Genomic DNA, 24,648 nt, shown 5'->3' with positions numbered 1-24,648 from the left:
CAGAACACCAGTTGAGCCAGGAGCTGGGGAAGGTCCCTGCAGAGCCTTAGGAAATAAATGTGAAGAGAAAAATCTAAAGCCAAGGGAGGTACATCAATCTCTGTTTCACTCAGGAGAAGTGTCTGTACAAAGCAAGGCAGCACAGGCCACAGCTCAAACAGAGCAATGAATTCAACCAAGGGAAGCAAATCCCTTTTCTCTGGGGAGCAAATCACCCCAAATAGGACAAACCCAAGGCTGAACCACAGGGGCTCAGGGGCTGCTCACTGGCACTGCTGGGACACAGTCAGACACAGCCACCAGCCTGCACATGGGGTGGCTCAGCTGATCTTCTCTCAAGAAAATAAGTTCCTAACAAAGTATTACATCTCAGAAGTTTTTAATAAAAAGTTTGTGTTCAAATTGTCTGTTCATATCAAGATCACCTTCAATATAATCTTCAAGGAGCAACCTCTTGACATGAAAATCAGTAATTTTGTTTCGCATAAGATCGTTGTGTTGGGCTTTTGAGAAATCCATTTCAAGCTTTTATTTTCCTAAATAAAAATAAAATTTAAAAAAATCAATGTCTAACCAATATGATTTTCTCACGCAGTTTTTCAGGACCCATGTTGAACATAATTTCAAAAGTCTAGTCACATTTCCAATTTTTCTTGTAAATAATACTGTAATAAAACCCCCAAACATCTCTTCCCCCAAAAAATTCACAAAGCACTTGGTCAGAATATACACAAGAGCAGAAACAATTCTTTAGTTGTTCCTGGATCAAAATGTTCCTAACAGGAACACTTTACACCCATACCATGCTTGTAGGAGGACAGCATCCATCACAGCAGTGTTCTAACTGCACAGTTAATTCTTGTTAAAAGAAAATTAAAATCACAAGGTAAACCAGAAAATCTTGTATGTGAAGAGCACAGGAAAATTTAAGTGCATCATGTCAAGGGGACAGAAAATGCACATTTATCAAAATAACCTAGAGCAAGACCAAGGAGGTTGGAATGGCTAAAGGGCTGCCAGAATGTTAGAAAAACTGATTTGCTCTGAAAAGACAAACACAGATATAGGCACCCTACTTATATACATCACTTATATTCCCAGGGAGCTCATGATAAATTTTTCTCTCTCTGAGCTTTAAGTTCAAATGGGATAAAAAATACAGTAGGTGTTCAAATTCATAAATAAATCATTATCACTTCCTGATAAGTGGGGTAGGAGTCCTTGGCCACAGGAAACCTGGAATTCCACAAGAATCTGCACTGGAGCTTGGGGTGTCCATTGTGTTCATGTGTGTCTTAGAGCAGTGGAGAGTGAGATGAGGTTTCCTCATGATATGCAGTTTTAAGTGAAGGGAAAACTAAGGTCAGCCATGGAGAAATTCATGACAATATTATCATCTGTCATAAAATGGCATATGAAACTCAAGTATTTATAAGAGTGAAGAGATCTGCAAAGTAAAAAAAAGTCCTGATTTTATCAATGCAGTGAGGCCATCACTAAGCAATAGCAACACTTTGAAAGAATGGGTTCCATAAAAGCTGCCAGCTCAGGGACACAATGGAATTTTATGAAGAGTAAGAAATTTACCTGAAAACCTTCCCGTGTTGCTGTGTACACCCATGGCTCTGTTATGTCCTGAATAGAATGCGTGGCTTGGGCCCATCTCAGACAGGACAGCCTGGAGCAGGCACAGTCAGGGCACAGAGAGCAATCCAACGCACAGAACATCTTTCACAAACTAATTCACAAAATAGACCTGGACTTTAAGGCAGAACAAAAGACTTCATTGGGCAGAGCACAACATGGAGCAAATAAAACTGAGCAGCACAGAGATGATGGAAAAGGTGTGAATCAGGATCCTTGTGCCAATGCTTCCTCGAGCCCCTGTCAGTCTCTTTGTCCAGCTACTCCTGGTTTTGGACTAGGATGGCTAAGAATTCTAAATTCAGTTTTCTCCTTCCTTATTCCACTTGATTTTAACATCTCTGCACACATCACTGGCTGCAGCACACCCAGCCTGCACACCCAGCCTAAGCTGCCGCCTCTTTATCATTTCTGATCACCTTGTCCAACCAAATGTTTGCCCTTCCTCAGAAACTGTGCTGTAATCTCTGCCTTGTGCTCCAGCACAGCTCACAACCTTTCTGAGCTCAGCACTAGTTAACTCCTCTGTGCTGCCTGGCTGCAGAAAATTCCCTGTCTGCTCCTAAAGCTCTCCTGATGGGCAGGATGTCTCTGAGGGTGAAGTGACCCAGAGCTGGGTGTAACCTGCACCCACGCCTGCAGTCAGCCTGTGCAGGGTAACCAGCCTTCCTCCAGGAACGCAGACACTCTGAGAGGTGAGGAGCTCTGGAATCTGCTGATATCCATGTGCCTGGCAGATGCCTGCCCAGCCGCCTGCAGTGCCAGCTCTGTGTGCCTGGGCTGGTGCAGGGGATGCTCCCTGTGCCTCCTGTGCAGTGCTGAGCTCTTTCCCCCTGGCAGGGAGCTCCAGCCCTGCTCTCCCTGCCTGCAGCCCTGGCCTGTGAATCATCTGTCAGCAGGAGCATCCTGCAGGGGCAGGGACAGGGGAGCCAGGGCCATGGGCTCAGGGTCAGGGTCTGCGCGGGCTGTGATCTTCTGCTGGCTCAGGAGGACAAAAGGACAACTGCTCCTCACACAGCCTGGGCCCATTCCAGACCCGCTCTCAGGACACACCAGCAGCTCCCACCAGCTTTTCTGAAAGGCTGAGCAGCCTCAGATGGGAGAGATAGCGAGCAGCCCACTGCAGGCAAGGTTTTCACTGATGTCAACCATTTCCTCTCCTCCACACACACCAGACTGATGCATTCAGCTGAGACAGACAGGGCCAGCAAACATCTGGCTGACACGAGAATCAGCAGCTCCCAGCCCACAGCTTTGTGTTTGTGCTTTTGTTATGTGATTTGAAATACAGAAACATGTCAGTGCAGCAGATGATTTTGGTGCTTTCAGCCCATTTCTGAACATCAGATGTGACTCACTGTATGGAGGCCCTTTGTCAGATATGTGACAGTGGCCTGTCCTTGCAGCATTCTGTGAGTCTGTTTAACTTAATGTGCTCTTAGCCTTTTGTAGCACTCCACGAGGACACAAGAGCCAGGGAATTTGGTTGTTGGCTGCATGTCAAAGAAGCATAAAAACTCCAAGTTCTTAAATGAGACGGTTGATACTTACTGACAGAAAGCCTTCACTGAAGCAGTGATATAAATTTAATGCCCTTTTATTGTTTGTTGAATATTTATACTGAAATAGCTGCAAGAAAAGAATAAGTTCTGAGAAACTATTTAAAATCACAGGGTACATTTTGGTATCTAAAATTACCTACAATTTAAAATTAAATTTACTAAAAGTAAAGATGGAAGTACGGTGCGCACTGTAGGATTTTTACTTCTTATACATCTTGCTTCAAATGTGACAAAAGAAGTGCTTCAGTTATTTCCTTGAAGCATAAAATTACAAATCTGAGCATTTGTTATATCACCTTCTATACAGCTTGATCTCCTGAGATCCCATGATGTAAACCAGGTGAATCTGGTGCCTTTCAAACACTTTTTTCACTGTTAGTCTGCATGGATTTGCATTTATTAGCACGGAGCCACTTTATTTCTGTCTTGCCCATTTATCTAGCTTGGATAGCCACGTGTGTTAGAGGTTGTATTTTCTGATTTGCCATGTTCTATCATACAGCCAAACTCCAAATGTGATCTTTTAATAAAACTTAATGAATACAGATTTGCTGACTGCTTGTGCTACCTCATACACAGAATCAAATTCCTCCCTAGATAAAGTAAATGACACTGCTGTTAACGGTACAGACTTCTTCAGAAAGGAAGAAGTCAAGTTAGTGTTGATAATTAATCTCATAATTATTGAAGCATATCAATATTACTGACAGACTGCTAAGTCAGAGATTCACATCAATTTAATGGCACTCGAGGACATTAATTTGAAATTTACCTAAATCTTCTATAAATTAAGTTTTCCTGGACATCCTACTTGTCTCCAATCTTGCAAGAGCTGATGTAGGTGTACTTTTTATAGCCATATAATCCCACCAGGGCTCTAAATTGCCCAATTTATGTATTATGCATTGTCCAGTTTTGGCTGGTACGTAACAAAGGCAGAACTAAAGCAAATATTTTGCGTAGCACGGTGGTTTCAGTGTAACTAATTTACTATGCTGATGGAGTCTCAAAGGAAGTACAATGAGGTTCATGTCTTAGAGCTTTTTTTTCCTCTCCCACAAGATTTTTGCACTTGTGATGGTTTAAACTCAAATATGACTCAATAAACTCAATATTTTAATGGAACACATTCAATCTTGCATTTATTCTGGAAAATAGAGTAAATGAAATACACAAAACTCCACCACTCCCTTTTTCACTGGCAGCTTGTGAAGCGCCTGACACACATAAAGAAATCCAGGTAACTCTGCTGAAGAAGGAGTTCAGTTTCCTACAGAATTATGAAGCAGTTCCAGCACAATCCATCAGGTACATCCCACATATCAGACCTGGAAGAGCCTCAGCTTTCTGAATTTGGACAGGCTAAGTCAAGCCCACATTTAAAGCATCTCATCTATAAATTGCAAGCAAACATTTCCTTCCCTTTGAGGGGCACACAATGCCTCTTTTAAGGCACATGAAGCTAATAGCTAATTTGGAGTAGATGACAGGCAGTTAGAAGAAACAAGAACACAGTACAGAACCTTCTGGTCCTCGACCATACACCTGTTAATGACTCAGTCACTGAAGAAAACAAAAAATTAAGTGTTCTGTTTCCCAGATAATCCCTTCTCTCTCTCCACTCAAGAGAGGAAACTGATCATTCTGGCACTGCTGTGGATGAAACACTCCCAGTACTCCACGTTTTTTAGAGAATTACCTCACAAAGCATAATCTGAGTATAAAGCTTCCCTTTTATAGTGACTGTCATGACTTGCAACTGCCAAAACAACCTTATTCTCAAGAGCTAACAGCACAGACTTGGATTTTTTTAAAAATAGCATTCATAAGGAAAGGAGAGGAAGGAGGGGGAAAGGCATTGCTCTCCCTTTAAGAAGCAGTTTGAGCCCAGGTGGCTGGAGGGAAGCTTGGAGCACAGCTGTGCTCCCAGAGAGAGGGATGGGCTGTGGGCAAGAGCAGCCTGAGCTCCCATGCAGGCCAGTGCTGAGTTTTTATCTGGCATCACCTTGGTGAGATGAAAGCTGCAGGCTGATAATGCTCCTGTCTCTGCCTGTGGGATTAACAACATGAAATACTTTCAGCTGTGCTTTGCAGCAGCAGCAAATCACCCTGTTTAGGAGGTGGTGCCTACAGGGGACGGCAGTGGTGAGAGGAGATGAAGGCAGCGCCTCGGTGCAGGTACCCTGGGGAGCTCAGTGTGAAATGCAGGTGTCACTGCAGAGTCTGCACAGGCCTGGCAGCTGCACTGCAGCTCAGGAGCTTTTTTTTCTCCTGACAAATACCAAGAGCTACCAAAAGGCTTTCCTGGTTCTTTCTTCCAGAGGATTTCTGAGATGAGAACTTGTTTCAAGGCAATGACGCTATTAGAGATACCCTGAGTGACTTTTGTAATTTTTTTTACCCTCCATTTCCTGTACAGTATGCAATTACTAGGAGGGTGGAAACTCCTGAACTCCCTGGGAGAGTTTGCTATGTCTCTCATTTCAGCTTAATAAAATATAATCTGCATTGCAGCATCTGCAATTCAGAGCTGTTCCTTATCCAGCTGTTCTAACTCAGGTTATTCACAGGATGATAAAGAAAAAAGATTTGCTGGAGGGATGCTGGATTTGTTTGATATGAATAGCACAGCTAAGTCTTTTATTTTACTATTTTAGAAAATGTCCCCTTGTTAAAGGAGTTCAATAAGAAGGATTTGCCACTATTGTGCTGATTCAGTTATTTTTTTTCAGACTGTCTGCATTTTTACATGAATTATGACTTTTCATTGACACAGTCTGTGTGTTCATTATCTTTCCAGGCTATCTCAGGACTTTCATGTTCCTGGAAAGAGCCTGTCTTCTGGAGCAGCACAACCACCAGGCAGGGCACTCATCAGGAGAGCTTAAAAGCAGGAAGCAAAGAGAGACAATGTGCTCCTCCTCTTGCCTGGACTGAACCCATTTTCCTCCTAAAAAGAGAGATATATGTTGTTCATATAGGCTGAACAACAAAATCATGAGAGCTGTCTAGGTAATTAACAGGTTCACTTAATTAGACCCTTTAGCATGAGAGAAAGGGCAAAAGCAAGGACACAAAAGGAGGGGAATCAGAGAAAGCTGGAACAGAGTGATTGCTCAGCTAGAGTTTTTTCTTTTGCCAGTTACCTCCCCCAAATCACTTGCTGTTGATTACTGACATGAAGGAGGCTGATCTGGCCCTGCATAGAGACACTCCAAGATTAGTCCATTGAGAAGAGCTGAAGTTCAACTGCAAGACTTCTTAAATGATAAATTCCAGCTCCCTATCAGATAGCTCAAACCAGGCCTGAACAGACACTTCATCCCTTTGTTTTTTTTTTGGAGTGAAACACTAAGGTCTATTTCTTTTTGGCTAATAGATAGCCCCACAAAAGGGAAGGGAAACCTTATTGATTCCCTCTGAATTTAGAATTTATACAGCGAAACTTCTCTTAATTCTCATCCTTAAAAGAAAAATTCACTTAAGATCCTAAAAAACATGAAAAAAAAAAACAAAAAAAAACCAACTAGAACTGAGGCACTAAATACAACATAACAGATTTCCACAGGGATATATTTGACCAAGGAGATTTTCCTGGAACTTATTCTAATAAGTGCAGAACCAAACTCTGAAACTCTGAATAATTCAGTGAAAATGACTAATCAAATCTTGCCTCTGTTCAATATTTGCTTTTAAAAAGTGCTTAGGTAAGCTGCATATATTTACTTTGCCTACAATAAAGAGAAGTAAATTAATTAATATTCATCTGGCATACAATATATTTTCAGGAAAAAATACATGTTGGTATAGGAGATGTATTTGCATGTCTGAAATGAGGTGAAAATCAGCTCCTAGGAAACAGTTACTTCATTGCTGCTTTTGTCTAAACCAGATTTAACGCTGGAATAACACACTGATTAAACGTACGCATTTTCGAGTTTTCTTTATATTATTTGCTTACATCTTGAGCCTTCTCCACTCCCCAGATTTCACAGCTGCACAGTCAATACGCTCCTGCAGCATGCCACAGCGAGCTCTGTTTTCCTGCTGCTTCAGACTGACCCAAGCCCGTGGGTCCCCGAGAAGCCTCTGCGCTCAGGAAACGTCTCTCAAGCGCACAGGGTAAAACAAAGGTCTCAGGCAGCAGAGAAATGGCTCTGGAGCTGCAGACAGGGACTCCTTTCTTTATTTCCTGCTGCACACTTCCTAAAGGCATTTGCTGACAAGGAATTTGCAAATCTCGTCTTGTTCAGGGCCGCAATGCTGCTCGGTGTGGCTGAGATATAATCACGGCGTACCTGTCCAAGAGCAGCCGGGCAGCTCCAGGCTTGGAGCTGAGTCCCTGATCCCCAGGCCGGTCTGCAGGGACCTTCCCCAGAGCCGGGCAGCTCCAGGCTTGGGGCTGGGTCCCCTGTCCCCTGTGAGTCCCCTGTCCCTCAGGCTGATCTTCAGTGTCCTTCCCCAGAGCCGGGCAGCTCCAGGTGTGGGGCTGGGTCCCCTGTCCCCCGTGAGTCCCCTGATCCCCAGGCCGGTCTGCAGGGACCTTCCCCAGAGCCGGGCAGCTCCTGGGCGTGGAGGTGACAGTCCCCTGATCCCCTCAGGCCAACATGCAGAGTGTCCTTCCCCAGAGCCGGGCAGCTCCAGGCCTGGAGCTGAGTCCCCTGATCCCCAGGCCGACTGGCAGTGTCCTTCCCCAGAGCCCGGCAGCTCCAGGCGTGGGGCTGGGTCCCCTGTCCCCCGTGAGTCCCCTGTCCCTCATGCCGGTCTGCAGTGACCTTCCCCAGAGCTGGGCAGCTCCTGGGTGTGGAGGGGAGAGTCCCCTGATCCCCTCAGGCCGATCTGCAGTGACCTTCCCCTGAGCCAGGCAGCTCCAGGCCTGGAGATGAGTCCCCTGATCCCCTCAGGCTGATCTTCAGTGTCATTCCCCAGAGCCCAGCAGCTCCAAGTGTGGGGCTGAGTCCCCTGTCCTTCAGGCCGGTCTGCAGTGACCTTCCCCAAAGCCTGGCAGCTCCTGGGTGTGGAGGTGAGAGTCCCCTGATCCCCTCAGGCCGACCTGCAGAGTGTCCTTCCCCAGAGTCGGGCAGCTCCAGGCCTGGAGCCGAGAGGGCCCTGATCCCCTCAGGCTGATCTTCAGTGTCCTTCCCCAGAGCCCGGCAGCTCCAGGCTTGGAGCTGAGTCTCCTGTCCCTCAGGCTGACATGCAGTGTCCTTCCCCAGGGCCCGGCAGCTCCGGGCTGGGAGCCAAGAGGCCCCTGATCCCCAGGCCGATCCAATGTCCCCTGTCCCCCATGAGTCCCCTGTCCCTCAGGCTGATCTGCAGTGACCTTCACCAGAGCCCGGCACTCCAGGCTTGGAGCTCAGAGTCCCCTGTCCCTCAGGCCAATCTGCAGTGACCTTCCCCAGAGCCGGGCAGCTCCAGGCCGGGCTGGGTCCCCTGTTCCCCATGCGATCGAGTATTGGAGTTTCCTGCAGTGTCCTTCCCCAGAGCCCGGCAGCTCCAGGCCTGGAGGTCAGGGTCCCCTGTCCCCCAGTCCAATCCAATGTCCCCTGTCCCCTGTGAGTCCCCTGTCCCCCATGCCGATCGAGTACTGGAGTTTCCTGCAGTGTCCTTCCCCAGAGCCCGGCAGCTCCTGGGTGTGGAGGTGAGAGTCCCCTGTCACCCAGGCCGATGGGATGTCGCAGTTTCCCTGCAATGACCTTCCCCAGAGCCCAGCAGCTCCAGGAGTGGGGTTGGGTCCCCTGTCCCCCGTGAGTCCCCTCTCCCCCAGGCCGATGGGATGTCGGGGTTTCCGTGCAGTGTCCTTCCCCAGAGCCCGGCAGCTCCAGGTCTGGAGCTCAGAGTCCCCTCTTCCCCATGCCGATCGAGTATCGGAGTTTCCTGCAGTGACCTTCCCCAGAGCCCGGCAGATGCTGCCGCCCCCTCCTCCCGAAGGCTGTCCCGGAGAGAACGCGCAGTTCCAGGGTGACTCATTCCCACACACATCCTCACTCACCCCAGGAGCTCCCTTGAAGGCAGGACCACAGCAGAGGATCTGTTCTCTCCTCCGGGATGGTCAGGCAGATCAGGACAGGCACGGGGATCCTCCCCGGGTGAAGGACAGAGCCCAGCAGGGACAGTTCTGGGGTGCTGCTCCTCCACAGCACCCCTTATTCAAAGCTTTCACAAGTGTTCATTAATTTCTACGCACAGAACCAGTGCAAAGATCTACAGCCCCTGCTCCCCAGCATGGCTGACATTGGCTATTTTGCTTATTTACATTAAAATTCGTTTTAAAAACACCAAAATTCCATATACCTCCCCTAGTTCATTGTCTTTGAGGACACAGGCGAGTGCAGAGAACACTTAGGCTCCCCAGCTGAGGAGATTTACCACCAAAATGATAACCTAGATTTTAACACAGCTTTAAGTGATTTGGAAATTTGAGGCTTTACTTCCCATGCTTCAGTTTACTGAGAAGTGCAATACAGTCCTGCTTCTCAGGGATAAAATGCAAACCCACAGAATGTGAAAGCAGCTGAGGAAACAGCCAGCAAGCCCTGAAACCCCTGTGCTCCTAAAGCTGGTCAGGAAACATCACAAAGGAGGGAAGCTCCAAGAGCAAGGAAGAAAAGGGCAGCAGATGGAATGGTGGCAAGGCTGGTGAAAGAGAATTCCAGGTGTCTGGACAGGAGCTGTTCTGAGCAGAGACCACCACCATCCTTTGGGGAGAGAGGTTCAGGGTGTCCAGGGCAAGGATTGAGGCAGCAGAGCCGGGGTGAGTCCCAGGGCTGGCACTGTAAAACAGCCAACATATCAAGCAGATTCATACTTGTTTGGGGGGCTTAATTCCCTGCAAAAATGAGTGATAAAATGCAAGAGCACATTTTAATCAACTGCTGAAAAATGCATATGAAATTTCCAGGAGGATCTTTGCATGGAGGATGGTGTGAGAGCCTCACTGGTCTGCTCAGGAGAGGGAAGTGCAGGACATCCAGCCTTGCAAGCAGGCAGGTCTTAAAGGGTGGTTTTATAGGAGTCACAAAAGAACAGCTAATATTGGTGGAAGTTATCAGATAAATCTAAAACAAAGCAGAAAATGTCAGAGAAAAAGTGATTTGCTAAGAATTTCGCTCTTGCCAACATCCGGAGTGGTGGAAGATCCGCAGTCACTCACAAGAAGTCAGGCCTAAAAATATTCCCTTCTCAAAGTAAACCTGCCATGCCAGTGCTGACAGTGCAGGCTCCTGGCCCCCCACCTTTGCATGTACAGCCAGAGGTGCAAGAGATTTTTCTGTGCCTGGTTGTTATTCAGACAGCTGGATACAGTGTTTTGAAGGCACGTGAAAAATAAAATAGCAATCATTTTCTAAGCCCAGAAGTGTTAATTTCCCAATAAGCTTGTTTGATTAACTAAGCAAACCCAGAGGACAGGCTGACTTTGTCTTGTTTCTCTTCCCCCAAGCGCATTTTTACAGAACTCCAGTGGAGTTCTAACCAAAACAATGTGCTGATAGGAGAAGCTGTCTGCATTCCTCTTTTGCAATTCACCTTACACTCTCCATGCTGCTCGAAGATAAGCTCTTCTAGATGCCAAAAAACTCCAGCAAGAGGTGAAGGCTCCTCTGCAGCGGGTAGAATACCACACAAGTTATTCACTGCATTTTTGCCTGTGGATCCCCACCCTTAGTGAAATCCCTGCAGTCATTCCTCTTCCAAGTGACCCCAGCAATATCCAGGGGTGGGAAGAGCCTATTTCAAACGTGACTATTAGCTAATCAACATTAGGAACTGCTTTAACTTTATATTCACACTCACCCCTCTGGATGGAAAGCAGGACCCTATTTAACTTGGCACCTGCTCCTTTTTGCCTGCAGGAAGCAATACCCACGGGGCTGGACTCATTTCCAGGGAAGGACCTTCATATCCTGGGATTTTTTTGAGTGGGCAAGGGAGAGGGAGGAACAATGCTTGTATTTGTATTATTTCAGCTTTGCTCTAGAGAGGCGCCCCCCATAAATAAAATATTTATATATTTTATGTATTTATATTTTATATATTTTATTTCTATTAAAATATAAATAAAATAAAAATATTTTAAGTAGAGTAGAAGAGGAATGGTCTTTCCTGCACACATTTACACACACATACACCTCTCAAAGAAACATAGAGATGCACTGAAATCTGCACTTCCAAATAGGTGCAAAAATGCAACAAATGCTGTGAACACCTTAAGTATCTACAGATGAGGTGAAAAAGGTAAAACTGTTATTTTCTGACACAATTCAGCCTTCCCTTATGGCACACACATTTTATGACTTTTGTACATACAAGGCAGGTTCCCAGCATCTCCCTGTTTTCAGAGCTGATGACATAACAAACCAGAATTCAGCTACCAGAAATGGTGTCAGCTGGAATCCTCAAAGTCAGGACCAGCAGGGGAGGGGAAACCAATGAACCTCAGAAGAAAAGCTGAAAAACCATTAGAAGGACAACTTATATTTAGTCCCAAAGCTTGTATTGGAGTCTTGGATACCCCTGAAAGAACATGCCCTGGAACCTGGTGAAGATGAAAAATGCAGTTCCTTAGGGTTATTTAGGCCCTGCTGAAACTCCCACCTGAGGCAATGTTGGAAGGTTTTAAGGGAAGGATGACAACATGTAAGTGTAGCAGGCAGCAGAATCCTGAGTCGTTTCTGGAGCATACTGCAGTGTTATTAATAAATGTCTCTCATTTATTATAATTGCAGTGTTATTAATTAATGTCTCTCATGAAATTGACTGTTCTTCTCTCAAGTGTTCCTGTGAGCTGAGGAACAGGTTTGTGCTTTGTATTCAGAAAGAGCCACCAGCAAAAGGAACAGATTTGAGGAAGAAGGTAAAGATGAGGTGAAAATGCATCAGTGGATGAACCAGAGTGAAGATTTGGATGGACAAGAGTGTCCTGTGAAATGCAAGTCCTTTGAGTGCTGACATGGAATAACATTGCATTGCTTCTGCCTTTCTTCAATGATTTCAGGTAACTGACAGGAGAGGCAGATCACATCACTTCCAAAGGAGCCACCTGATTCTGAATTATAACCTGCTTCAATTACTCATCTGAGAAAGAGCAAAGTCATTAACTGATAATTAACTTGTGCAGATTTTCAGGGATGTGGAAATAGAAAAGGCACGTGGAAACTAAATTCAACCAAATGTTAAAGCTCTTGAAATCTATCACAATTTCTTCTACCCACTGCAAACCAACATTAATTCATCAAAGAGCCCTGTCACCAAAAACCAGCCTCTTCTGCAGTGGAATCTAAAAGCTGCTAAGGAAACAAAGCTATACTGCATTTTTTTTTTTTTTCTAATAGCACTAATGTTTTATCTACTTATTTGGCTGTTTTCTCTAGAAAAAGACTAAAATTTATCCAAACCACTTTAATATTGGAAAACGACTGTAAATCAAATAATTTCTTTTGGGTCAGTTCAAGGACTGCTCCAGGAGAGCTGGGCAGCAGTCTGAAACTGAATTTGCTCATTTCCTCCTTTATTAACTCATGAAGTCATCTTAAAATATTACAAGTTCTGTGTTAGCAGAGTTTAATATCCCCTCCTTTTCACATGTGGACGTGTTCCAAGGGTGTACAAAGCTTCTCATTAATAAATATTTAAAAATTTATACTACATAAGAGAAATATATCTTTATGTCTGAAAGTTATGCTGGACAGACTACCATTTTGCCTGTATTACTTGGGAACATAGAGCTGTTGAAAGCAGTATAACTGAAGTCACAAGGATAAAAAATGCAAATATTTACTAGATAAAGAGACTGAATGTCACACTTTTTTAATGCAAGAAGCAATGTGACATTGCTCATTTAATCTCGGCTCTGCTAATTGGTCTATTACACAATGAAAAAATCTTTGGGAGTCCTTCTGGGAATGTCTCACATCATTCCCTATCAGCTGTTGACATACAAATACTCTGGTAATGAAAATATTTTCATTCCTTCATAACAGCATTCCCTGTCCTGTTTAATCTTATTTTCTCTCTTTCTAAAAACAAGCTTCTGTGTGGGGTTTCTGAACTAACAGACCTGATGCCATATATCAAAAATATCCCCTGTTTCTGTCAAACTTGCTAGGAGTCCACCCAAAAGAGAGCAAAAGGGAAAAAAACCCCAAATATTTATACCAATAACACAGTATTTTGAGCACCATTTGAAATTCATCTCTGTTCTGCATCATTTCAAAGGACTCTGAGTGCAGCTGGAGCTGCCACCCCTGGCCAGGGAACACCCAGCACAAGACCCAGGGGTGTGCTGGAAAGGAGCAGGTTCACAGATCTCCAGAAACACTGCAGAGCAGAGTATTTTAGCCATTTATCACAATCCTGTCACTGGAATGAAAAAGGCCACTGAGGAACAGAGGGCTGGAAAATGAGGGTGCCTTCTTGGCGTCCAAGCAGGTTCCTCTGGAGCCTCTGACCATGAGGGAGCTGGTACTGGAGATGGATAAAGTGGTGCTGGAAATCTTCCAGCAGCCCCTTCTGTGCATTGCCCCCGTGCCCAGGGGGTGCCAGCACCTCCAGAGCTGATCCCTCTGCAGAGGCTGTCCTGCTCTCCAGTCTCACAGCAAACCCTGCTGGGGATGGTTTTTATTCTCAATATCCAACTCCTGACCATTTGGGTCCCCACTCTGTGCTCAGACAATTATCCTGGGAGATAAGATCACATTCTGCTGTGCCTGAAATCCTCTCAGCACAGTCAGTGCTGCGGTCTCACTGCAATTGCTGTTGGAAATGAAGCTGTTTCAAAGTTGCTTCATTCACATTGTGCAGGTCAACACGTCTCTTCCTCAGTAAACAGCATACCTAAAAACATCTCCTAAATTATTTTCTTTCTCTTAAATTATTGTCTCAATATATCAAATTCTTCCAAATTCAAGGTCAGAAATACGATGCAAGCTCCTGCTTCTTCCTCCCCCACTCCCCCCCTGAGACTCCAGCCTCCACCCACATCCTGCTGCCCAGGTTGTAACATTCCTTTCTGCACCCTATCAGTGTCACACTCCCTCCTGGAAACAGGTGCAAGAAGATTAAAACCCCACTCATTCAGCTGGGATTTTCATCTGTTTGCACCTTCCTCTCTGCCCCTCCTGTGTGTCAACATCCCGGGAGCCCAGGGTGCTGGGAAGGAGCTGCCTCTGCCAGTTCTCACTGCTGTTTACAGGGAGAAGCACAAGTTTCCATCTCAGGGACAGCTATATCAGGACACAGGAGAAAACTTCAGATACACAGGCTTTACTTCAATTAGGTTGGTATTTCTTTCCTTAGAAAACACAGGTGTTTTGTTAAAACCTAAGGTCAATTTAAATGTCAGGGTTAACTGGACCTAAGAGGGTTGTTTTAATGAATTTTTGAAAAATACGTGAATTCTGTGTTATTCTTTTTAATTCCTAAATTGTTTGTGATATGAGGGTTGAAATATTGGACCATTTTTCATTTTAGTCATTAAATCATTTTATGTCAAGCTGTCATTGCAATACAAACAAAAGTTTGACCTAGAAGAGAGATCATTCCATGCAGTTGGTAACTGCACTTAATATTGTAAAAACAAAGTGCAGTGACTAAAACCTTCTTCCACTGTGGTTCTGTATCACTGCAGCTGATATTGGGAAACAGTGATACAATCTTAGCATTGCCATTCCTAAAAGTCCCTAAAACTGAGGAATGCTTTGTGTCCTGTCTCTATGGCATTATTCCCTGCACTCCCTTTACATGCTGAATTAAAGCAGCCTATATCATCCATCCATATTTTGAATTGACAAGAGTTTCTGGGTATTTTTGTTTGTTTGCTTGGTTGGTTTTTGTTTTGTTTTGTTGGGGTTTTGTTTGTTTTTTTGGTTTTTTTTTCCCAAGCACCTGCACTCTTTGCTCTTGTGGTGTGTGTTACAGAAATAATCAGCTTTTTGGGAGCTCTGTTTTCTGTGCAGCAGGAGCTCCCTGGAACATCACTGGGAGGGGAGGAGAGGCCCTACAGGATAAGGAGCACTCTGTGCAGATATTCCCCAGAATGGCCATTCCAGAGGAATCCCAGGAGTGCCACCTGCAATCAGCACCCACTGAGGGCTTCCAGCAGCCGAGCTACTCCTGCCCGGGTCTGTGGGGCAGGCAGACCTTCAGGGCTGAGGCTGTGCAAGGTCACAGCCCCACCAATTAAACTGTGACAGGGGCTGCTTTCCCTCTCCTTCCCAGCACAGAGTGGGCTGCAGAAATGCACCCGAGGGGAACTGAGCCCCTGGGGCAGCAGCAGCAGGGATCTGGGTGGTGCTCTCAGCTCTGTAACTGGATCTCTCCGGCAAGAATGGACAAGTGCATCCTGGAGCTGGGACACTCCCCTGGCTGCCACCGAAGGGTGGCACACAGCCTGGCCAGGCAGCAGCAGCTGCCTGCGTGGAGAGGGGATGTGCACTCCTGGGTCACCCCAAACGGGAGGATAAACAGGAGATGTGCTCTCCTGGGTCACCCCAAACGGGAGGATAAACAGGGGATGTGCTCTCCTGGGTCACCCCAAACGGGAGGATAAACAGGGGATGTGCTCTCCTGGGTCACCCCAAACGGGAGGATAAACAGGGGATGCACTCTCCTGGGTCACCCTAAAGGGGTTGCTGGAAAGTGAACAAGAACAATCACAGAGACCAGACCAAACTTTTCAAAGATAAACTGTTAATCTTTTTGTAAGGAGGAACTAAAATTTCTGCTGTGATACTTTGGCTTAAAGTGCATGGGTGACCACACGACTGAGAACTGAAAGCCAAGTGTGCTTTTTAGAGCTTTTTGGTCACACACACACAAAGATTTCTAATGGATGAAATCATTCCCACCTCCTTCCTTCAGCGTATTCCTCGTGCATTCACAGGATGCATTTCTGCCGTGCAGAAAAGGCAAAGGACCGATGATGAACGGGCCGAGAGCACGGGAATGGGGCGCGTTCCCCCGCACGGCCGGCAGCGCTCAAACCCCGCTGTGGAGCTGTGCCCAGGGAGGATTCTCCCGCACTCAAACCCCGCTGTGGAGCTGTGCCCAGGGAGGATTCTCCCGCACTCAAACCCCGCTGTGGAGCTGTGCCCAGGCAGGATTTTCCCGCACTCTAGCCCCGCTGTGGAGCCGTGCCGGAGGAGGATTTTGCCGTGGTGTGAGGCGAGGAGGGCAGAAGGGGGCATCAGTGAAGCGGCGAGCGCCGCAGCCGCGCAGGGAGCGGGGCTGAGCTGCGAGCGGGGCGCTCCTGCCGCAGCCCGAGCATCCCCGGCGCCTCCCGAGCAACTTCCAGCGGGTAAAACAAAGGGAAAGCGCCCAGAAAGCGCTTTGTTAAGTGTAAGAGTCCGTGACTAGTGCAATACAACAGTTAAGTATAGCAGTTTATCTCCAGAACGGGACAGGGATCTAGAAAAATCTGTTAGCATGCAGCAGAGCTCATAATGTTTAGAAAGATTTGGCATGGCTGTATATATGCATTTATGAGTGTAGTCACTGCTTTGGGAAAAAAGGTGTGTTGTTTCCCCTGTCTAATCTTATATGCCGGCAAAAAAAGTAATTTAAATTTCTAGTTAAAAAAGAAATTATTATTTTAAGGTTTAGTCTTTCAAAGGTAAGCCAAGAGATTTGAGAAGTGTAAAATATTGATGCTAGCAGATATCAATTCACAAGAAATTCTGGCTTTGTTAGATAGGAGAGAGTAAGAAAACACAGCAGATGGGTGTCCTCTGGTGTGTGCACACATTAGAAGTAAAATCATTACAACAATTCAGTGGTGCTTCCAAGTGAGTCACTTCAAAGCCTCCAAAGCCATTCTCAACATTTCTAAAACATCGCAGGGAAATCACTAAGTCAAGGAAAAGCTGCCCTGCTGATACGTTTCCAGCTCTTGGTGTGCAGCCCTGCAGTAAGGGAAGGTTCTTTGCTGCTCTCCCTGCCTCGGGTCCTGCTGGGCACCACGGCCTGGCCAGAGCTGCTCACCCTGTCCTTGCCTTGCTCCTTGGAGCCCCTCCCTTGTCTGCTTCGGGGTTTTGGAATTCCAAACCAAATTTACCTTAGATCTGGCCACAAGGAAATAACTCTGCTGCCTGGCCTCTCCTCGGGCACTCAGGTGCTTCCTTCAAATAAGAAAATTCAGTGAGAGCAAGGTAACTCTGGGCAGGACAGCAGGGAGTGCTCCCCAGGTGCTGCTGCCCCTGCCTGGGTGGCAATGGCACCGCAGCAATGCCGCCTGGCACTGGAACAGGAGCAAGCACAGAGCTCCCTCTCTGTTAAATCCACTCCTGCCCCCTCCCACTCCTCCTCCTCAGCTGTTGTCCTGTGTGTCCCACTTTGGCTCCCTCTTTCTGCCCTCCAAAGCCGCATGAGAGGCACAGCAGTCATGGGCTGCCCTGCAGGCAGATATTCCCTGGGCTGAAGAACTTCCCCACCTGCAGCCTCAGGCTGCATCTCCTCACATGCCCCAGCTCTAACAGGAGCAAAACACAACTCTCACCCAGCCCAGGGCTACCTGTGTGTCACCAGCTCAGGCACAAAGGAAACAGGAGAGATTTCCCCTTTTTTCTTTAGCCCTACTCATGCACAGAGCCCTTAACCTGCTTATTAACCTGGTATTGCAGCGGAGCCACAGGATCCTCAGAGGTGAAGCTTTTAGGAGGTTGGGTAGTACTTCAGGCTATAAAATCACAATAGTTTTAGTAAAAGGTGTGTGTCACTCAGCCTTCCACTGTCTGAAAATCTACTCCTGCTTTTTGCTGTCTCATTTTCCCTTTAAAGGAAAGAGGAAAAAAAAAGTTTGCCCTTCACAATCCTTAGATATTTTTACTGATCTTTTGTTGACCATTTTGTGAACTCAGAAGTCTGATGTCAGTTACTCTATAGAAAGGATACAGGCTGTTCTGCCATATCTGGAATTATTTTTAAACACTTCCCCCTCACAAACTAAATCCTTGGAGGTTAAGGGGGAAGGCAGACCAGTGGGTTTATACTGAGAAGAGAATATCTTACAAGAATTTAGTTCAGGAAAAAATAAGGAAAGTGTGGTGAAAAAAACTAAGGTTCTACAAATCTGTGGTGGAGGTATTTTGACACTGTCAAGGGATAAAATCAACAACTTTTTCCTGGATACAGAAGCTCAGGTCAGATATTTCAATCAATGGGCTTGTGTGTATATTTGTGTCCCAGGCAAACTGCTGTCAGATTGATACATCCTCATCATTATGAAAAATTGTGCTTCTGATGGAGTTTTCACAGCTATTGGAAATGACCACTCCAACCCTTGCAAGCAGAAGTTTCACCCCCAAAGTTTGCCTTGGCTTTGAAATTCCAGACAGAGCATCTCAAGAGGAAAAAAAATAAAAACAAGCAAACAAATCTTCATCTGCTTGAGTAGCTTAGCAATAACAAATAACAGGGGAGAAAATTTGCTGGAACGACTGAGGAAAAATCATAAAGGATGTAAAATCTGTAACTTCTGAAAAGCATGCACATGGAAGCATATAACACCAACAGAAACAGGCATGGAAAGGTTTATTTTTAATTGAAAAATATTAATTTTTCAGCTGCTTTCCCTGTGCTCTCTTTTCCAGCTTCTACTGCCAGCTCACTGCAGCCACTACTGCAAGGATTGCCTCACAGTTCCAGTCTTACTAAAGAATATCAGGCTGAGAACTAATTTTTTTTGTTGTTGTTTTTGCAATTTCTGGTACTTTCAAGAAAGTCTCCACTCTTGGAGCCAGAGAAGACTGCAATTTCTATGTTGCAAACAATCAATTATTTCACTTAAAGGTGAGGTTCTTGGCTCTTGTCAGAAGTAGAAAATGGGGGAAAAAAAGCAGTAAAACATATTGCAATGATGTGTATTTGGTGTATTTTAGGTGAATGTCATGATTTTGGGGACTTCTAAAAAACTGGTAATTACAGAACAGAAATGCAGACATACAAGACTTCAACAATAAACACACCTATCCTGGAAAGCAGAAAAAGAGCAAAATTTAACAATATATGCTACACCTACCAAACTTCTCAGATTTTAAAGAAAAAAAAAATCTGTAATCCTTAAGGCTGTCAAGTAAGCAGTTAGCAAAATTCCAATAGCACCTAAATGTGCTGTGCTGCCCACTGCAGCACAAAGAACTGAACCCCCAGTGGAGACAGAGTTGCATACTCATGATTTTAATCAAGTCATCTGAAATTTGTTTAAGACCTCAATAAAAGCAAGCCCATCACTGTACCTGACAGGGGCCCTGGGTCACTGGAACCAGGCCATCCACCAGATGTCACATCTTGCAGAACTTTGTCACATCCTTCCTCAGGACCCCTCTGAAATGTTGTGCTTTCCCAGAGGCTCCTCAGCAGTGGAGGATGTGTGCTCCAGAAACAAACACACACTTCTGTCAGAACACAAATGCCAGCTCTTCAGCAAGGATTTGCCTTCAGTTATTGAATAATACTTCTGATGGGCTTGGAAGCACAGCAGGGTTTATATTTCTCTCCCTTAACAGTGCCGATTTAGTCAGTACCACTTTTAGTATGAAATCCTATCTAGCAAGTATTTTTTTTTTAAATACACTAGACCTTTTGTGCAACTCTTCAACAGGATTGTTGAAGTATTAAAAGCTTTAAATTTACCCTGGGCTTTTGACAAAATTTGTGTTTCCCATTCACCTCCTCAGATCAATAAAACGATACTTTTACACAACTTTAAACAACCACAGACACTCTGTAGTGAATCCAGAAGTGTATTTCAAATTTACCGGTAGACAATAAGACCTGAAAAACAAATCTGGGGCTGAATACACCAAAAGCATCAGTTAGATAAATGTAAGTGCCTAATGCACTTTAGCCATGTCCAGTGCCAGAGTGAAGCACAGGGCAGGGAGCTGGAGGGGCTGCCCAGCTGCTGGCAGGCAGCACAAGGAAGTTACGCAGATTTTCACTGAAACTGAACTCGGGCTTGCACTGCTCAGCCCCTGGCACTCACACACGAGGTGAATTTCTTGGCATTCATCTCGGTGTCTCGAGGATTAAAAGGAATAAAGGCCTTGTGTTCACAGAGCAAAGTAATGAAGCTGAGTATTGATACTAAGTGGTGTAAGACAAGACAAAGATGCATCAATCTCCATTATGTTTTTTCCTGTGCATTGCAAAATAGGCTTCACTTGAGCCTAGTTTGTCATCAAGGCTCCAAATGGCCCCGAGGTTCTGATGCAGAATTCTGCACAGAGCTCATCCACAGTCACAGCCTTGGAAGCACTTCCACTACTTGCAACTGCAAGAAAACACTCAACTTATTCATCCTTTGAAAGAATCAATAGCTTTTAGGGGTCCAGCTGAGGGGAAGGTGGGATCCATGGGGATGTGATCACTTTGGGTAGATCTCCACTGTCAGAGGAGCATGGTAAGAACACTAGGGCTGGTGGTGTGGCCCACTGAACTGGCTTCTCTTTTTAGTTTAGGAATTATATAGGGACTAACTAGAACAGGAAACTTGTCCCTCCCCCCAGCTTATTAAATGATTTCCTGTCAGTCCTTAGAAAAAGCAGCTCATTGCTCAAAGCCTTAAGAAGTCGTGAGTGGCTCACACCCAGGCTGGGAACAACAGGAAGGGAAGGATAAGCAGAGCTAATTGGCCTTTTCCCACTTTGCCAGGGTAGCCAGCAGTTGGAGATAAGCTTTCTCCACCAGAGATACCCCACCAGTCCCTTCCCCTCCCTCAGTTCGCTTTGCCTTTAATGGTGACCGTGCCAGATGTGATCCTGGCCAACACCCACGGGTGACTGCATGACCTGCTCTGCATTCCAGCACTCAGGGAAGCCACATTTCAGTCTGCTCTCTCCACCATTCCCAGGCACAAGAGAAACGAGCCATTTTTTCAGTGGTCTTATTCACATAATTTATAAAACCAGACTAGGTCACCTCACGTGGATTTCTCAGAAGACACACTTCTCAAAGTGATCTTTCCAAAACTGTGTCAGGTGCTTATATGTTTGTGCTGAAATAAATACCATCAGCAGTGTAGGAAGACAGCCCCACATACCAACAGAGAAGCTGGTGTATTCATCAGGGTATGTCCTTACAGCCTCAATGCCCAGGCACATTTTTTCTGGAGTTGGCCCTAAATGATCCATCAAAGAATTAAGGGCAGTCCTTTGACCACAACTGCACAGCAAATATTCCTTTCTGTTTCCAAGACAACATGCAAGCATTAAAAAGTGCATAAGCTACATTATTTACTAATAAATCTGCTTTAAAAAAACCCTAAACCCTCACTTTTATCAGATTCTAGGAATTACTCACAACAAGTAAATGAGCATCACTGCAGTCACTTAGGCCTTGAGTGGCATTTCCAGACCTGCCAACATCCTCAGCACTGAATCAGCCTCGTTGGTGCTCATGCTCTGTGAGATGCCCAGGTGAGGTCAGAGTGCTCCCTCACACTCGTCCTGCTGGCCAGAATCCTGCCAGCTGCACATTTAAACCACACTCTTCATCTTCCAGTGGTGGGTTTGATGGATGAGCCAGAGCCAGGATCCCTGAAATCCCACCCAATATGTCCATCCATCCCTTTGAAGGGGAATTGCTGATAACTGCTCCAACAGGTTTCCCCTGTGCTTCTCACAGGTGTTTGGCACTTCCATAAAGTTCTGAATCTTCTAGGCTTTCTAGCCTCAAAAACCACCCTGAGTATGTTGTTAAAAATGGGGCAAAATTACCTTTTTTCTCTATTGAGTTGGCCTCTTATTTTTCCTTGTGGAAGAAACAAGGCCAACCTGGGCAGCAAAACTGAAGATCCAGTTGCAACCCATCCTCTTTCCACCACTTTTACTTGGAGCTTTACTTTTACTTTACTTGAGCATTTATACTTCCTGTTCTGCACTGCATTTAGAGCAAAAGTCGATGATATATCCTGGAAACATGTACTCTTGGAGGTGGTGAAAACGTTGCCATAATTTATGGCAAGCAAAAAGACCTCAGTAGAATTTAAAAACCCCTGCCATTATTTTTACATGCAGGGTGTAAAAAAAAGGATGAACTCTCTGATTTATTTTTTTTTTACCTTTGACACATCCCGCTTTTATCTCTAGTTATTTTAAAAACTTATTTGCTGTCCACCATGAAGAAACACTCTGTGCAATGTGTGTAACTGGAAGAAGGAACGGGAAACAAAAATCCACATTTTTCTACTAATAATCAAACTTTTCAAGTAAAATGGTCCAATGGCTCTGCTTCTTCTAACAGTTAAAGATGTTTCATTCTGCATAAAGGACAGGCACTTTTTTTTTTTGTCTCCTAAAATATGTTTCTAATTTAAGTTTGAAAAAATATTTCCATTGTGCCATATATGCGGTAACTCAAAACCAAAATGAAAGGATTAAAATCAGGGCTGCACAGAATGGTTTAAATTAAATTCAGGTAGTGGGGAAGACTGCTGTATCTGGCACGCTCCCACTGCCTGGGCTCTCTGGCCAAGAGGCAAGATGAAGCATAACAACCCTTACCTGCCAAGTCTACAGCAATTTGGAGGCTTTCATTCATCTCTTAAAATAAAATGTTAATGCTCTTGGAAGCTTGCCCAGCCGTGCAGTAGATCTCACCTGTCTTTTCCTTCTCCTCACACCAGTGTACCGTGGGACACTTCAGTAAGGACTGGAAATATTTTCAGTCTTTTTTTCCTTTTTCTGAATGCACGGTATTTAAACTTATCTAAGCCCATCACACCTCAGTGGAAAATGTGACCAAATCCTGCAGGTATTTTGGAAATCTCAGCTAACACATTACAAACAGTTGCTGAAGAGCTGAAGCATGCACTTCAGTGGATGTCCTCCTCTGTCACTCTCTCACACCTATAAAGCCTTTGCAGTCCCCCCCATGATTAAAAATTAAATCTGATTAAATCTGCCTCCCTCTCCCGGTGGCTCTGCTTATGATAAATCAGTTTGCACCATTTATGGTCCATATTCTTACTACAGCCACAATGAAATGAGCCCCAAGGCTTCCCCAAATACAGCTATATTTCTCAACAGATTACTCTTGGCCAAGCAAAGAAAGGATAAGCAGAGCTCTGCCTTTCAGAAAAGGCAGCAAAGTGGAAGAATTAAAGTTTTCATAGGATTTTTAGGAAATTACTCAAACCAGTAATATTAAACTCTTTTTACAATCATTTCGGAAGAAACGAAAGTACATAAATAATAGACAGATCTCTCCAGAGCTTTCTCCCAGTCTTGTATGAGGTTTAAAGACTTTCAGATGGCACCAGTAACAAAACAATTTACTGACAGCCTGGCTGCTAAGGCCACAGTTAATCTGTACAGACCATCTACCTCCAGGGAATTCTTTATTCCAAGCCAGGGAGTTCCCAAACTTTTTTCTGCTGCGTGTACAACCATCAGTAACTGCAAACACCTCCACTGGCAGCATCAGTCCTGTTTGTTGGCTGGGCTCTGGGCATTTTGAAGTGGTTGTGCCCCTCCCAGCAGCACATTCATCACGTGTCCTAAGCCGCTGCCTTCTACAGCAATGCCTAGAAATCATTATTTGCTGGAAAACCCAAACATTTGCAGCAATGGCACACCAAGTCACAGACACAGCTGGTTTGAGAAACTGCTACCAAATCCAGTGTTTTAACAGCACTTTTCATCTCCTTTGAGAGGATTGTTTTAGGATATTTTGACTTGGAAATTTTGACGACAACTTTGTCAAAAACCCAGTTTCTCATCTTTCTTTTTGGGGCTGGGGGCACCATAATGCATCAAAACCAAAATAATTATTTTATTGCATATCAAGGTCATGTCTTATGAAGAGCTGTGAGTTCTGAGCACCTTGGCAAGTAATGGAACTACTCCTCACACTATGCATTCTGCAAAACAGAAATTACAGGGGGAAAAGGCCCCAGAATCATTAGGGCTAGAAAGAGCATTAAAGATGATTGAGTCAGTTTCATTCTTCATAACTTGTCAGGAAAAAAAGCAAGGCACGACCAAGGAAGGTTGTAATAAAGGCCATTTTTGTTAATAATTTCTTCTTTCTCAAACCACATGTCATGAAATGGCTCAGTAATTCTTGGAAACGAACACACATCATTGCCACTGAAAGGAGAGGAGGCAAGGATGCCTCCAGGGAAAGAGGTGGTGCCCAACTTGTCCCTCTGCAGGCTGCTCTCAGGCTGGTGGGACCCAAGTGAGCAGAGCTGCCCAATTCACTCTGCACAGTTAACACAAAACCTGGCAGCTCTGACCAGGGCTGAGGGACCAGGGCAAGAAAACTGCACTGTCCAACAGGAGGGAACTTTTCAGTTCTGCTTAAACTCGTGTCCCCAGTGACTTATTTCACCATGATTTCAACTGCCACATCAGTGACCTCTGTGCTCAGAATGTGTTTCCAGCAGTGCATGCAGAAAGCTTCCTTCTTAAATTACAGAGAGTTCAAATGAGTATAATCCTAAACG

Source organism: Fringilla coelebs (assembly GCF_963513975.1).
Source record: "Fringilla coelebs genome assembly, chromosome: 10".
In the NCBI taxonomy this organism is placed as follows: domain Eukaryota; kingdom Metazoa; phylum Chordata; class Aves; order Passeriformes; family Fringillidae; genus Fringilla; species Fringilla coelebs.
This window is presented reverse-complemented; position numbering follows the sequence as displayed.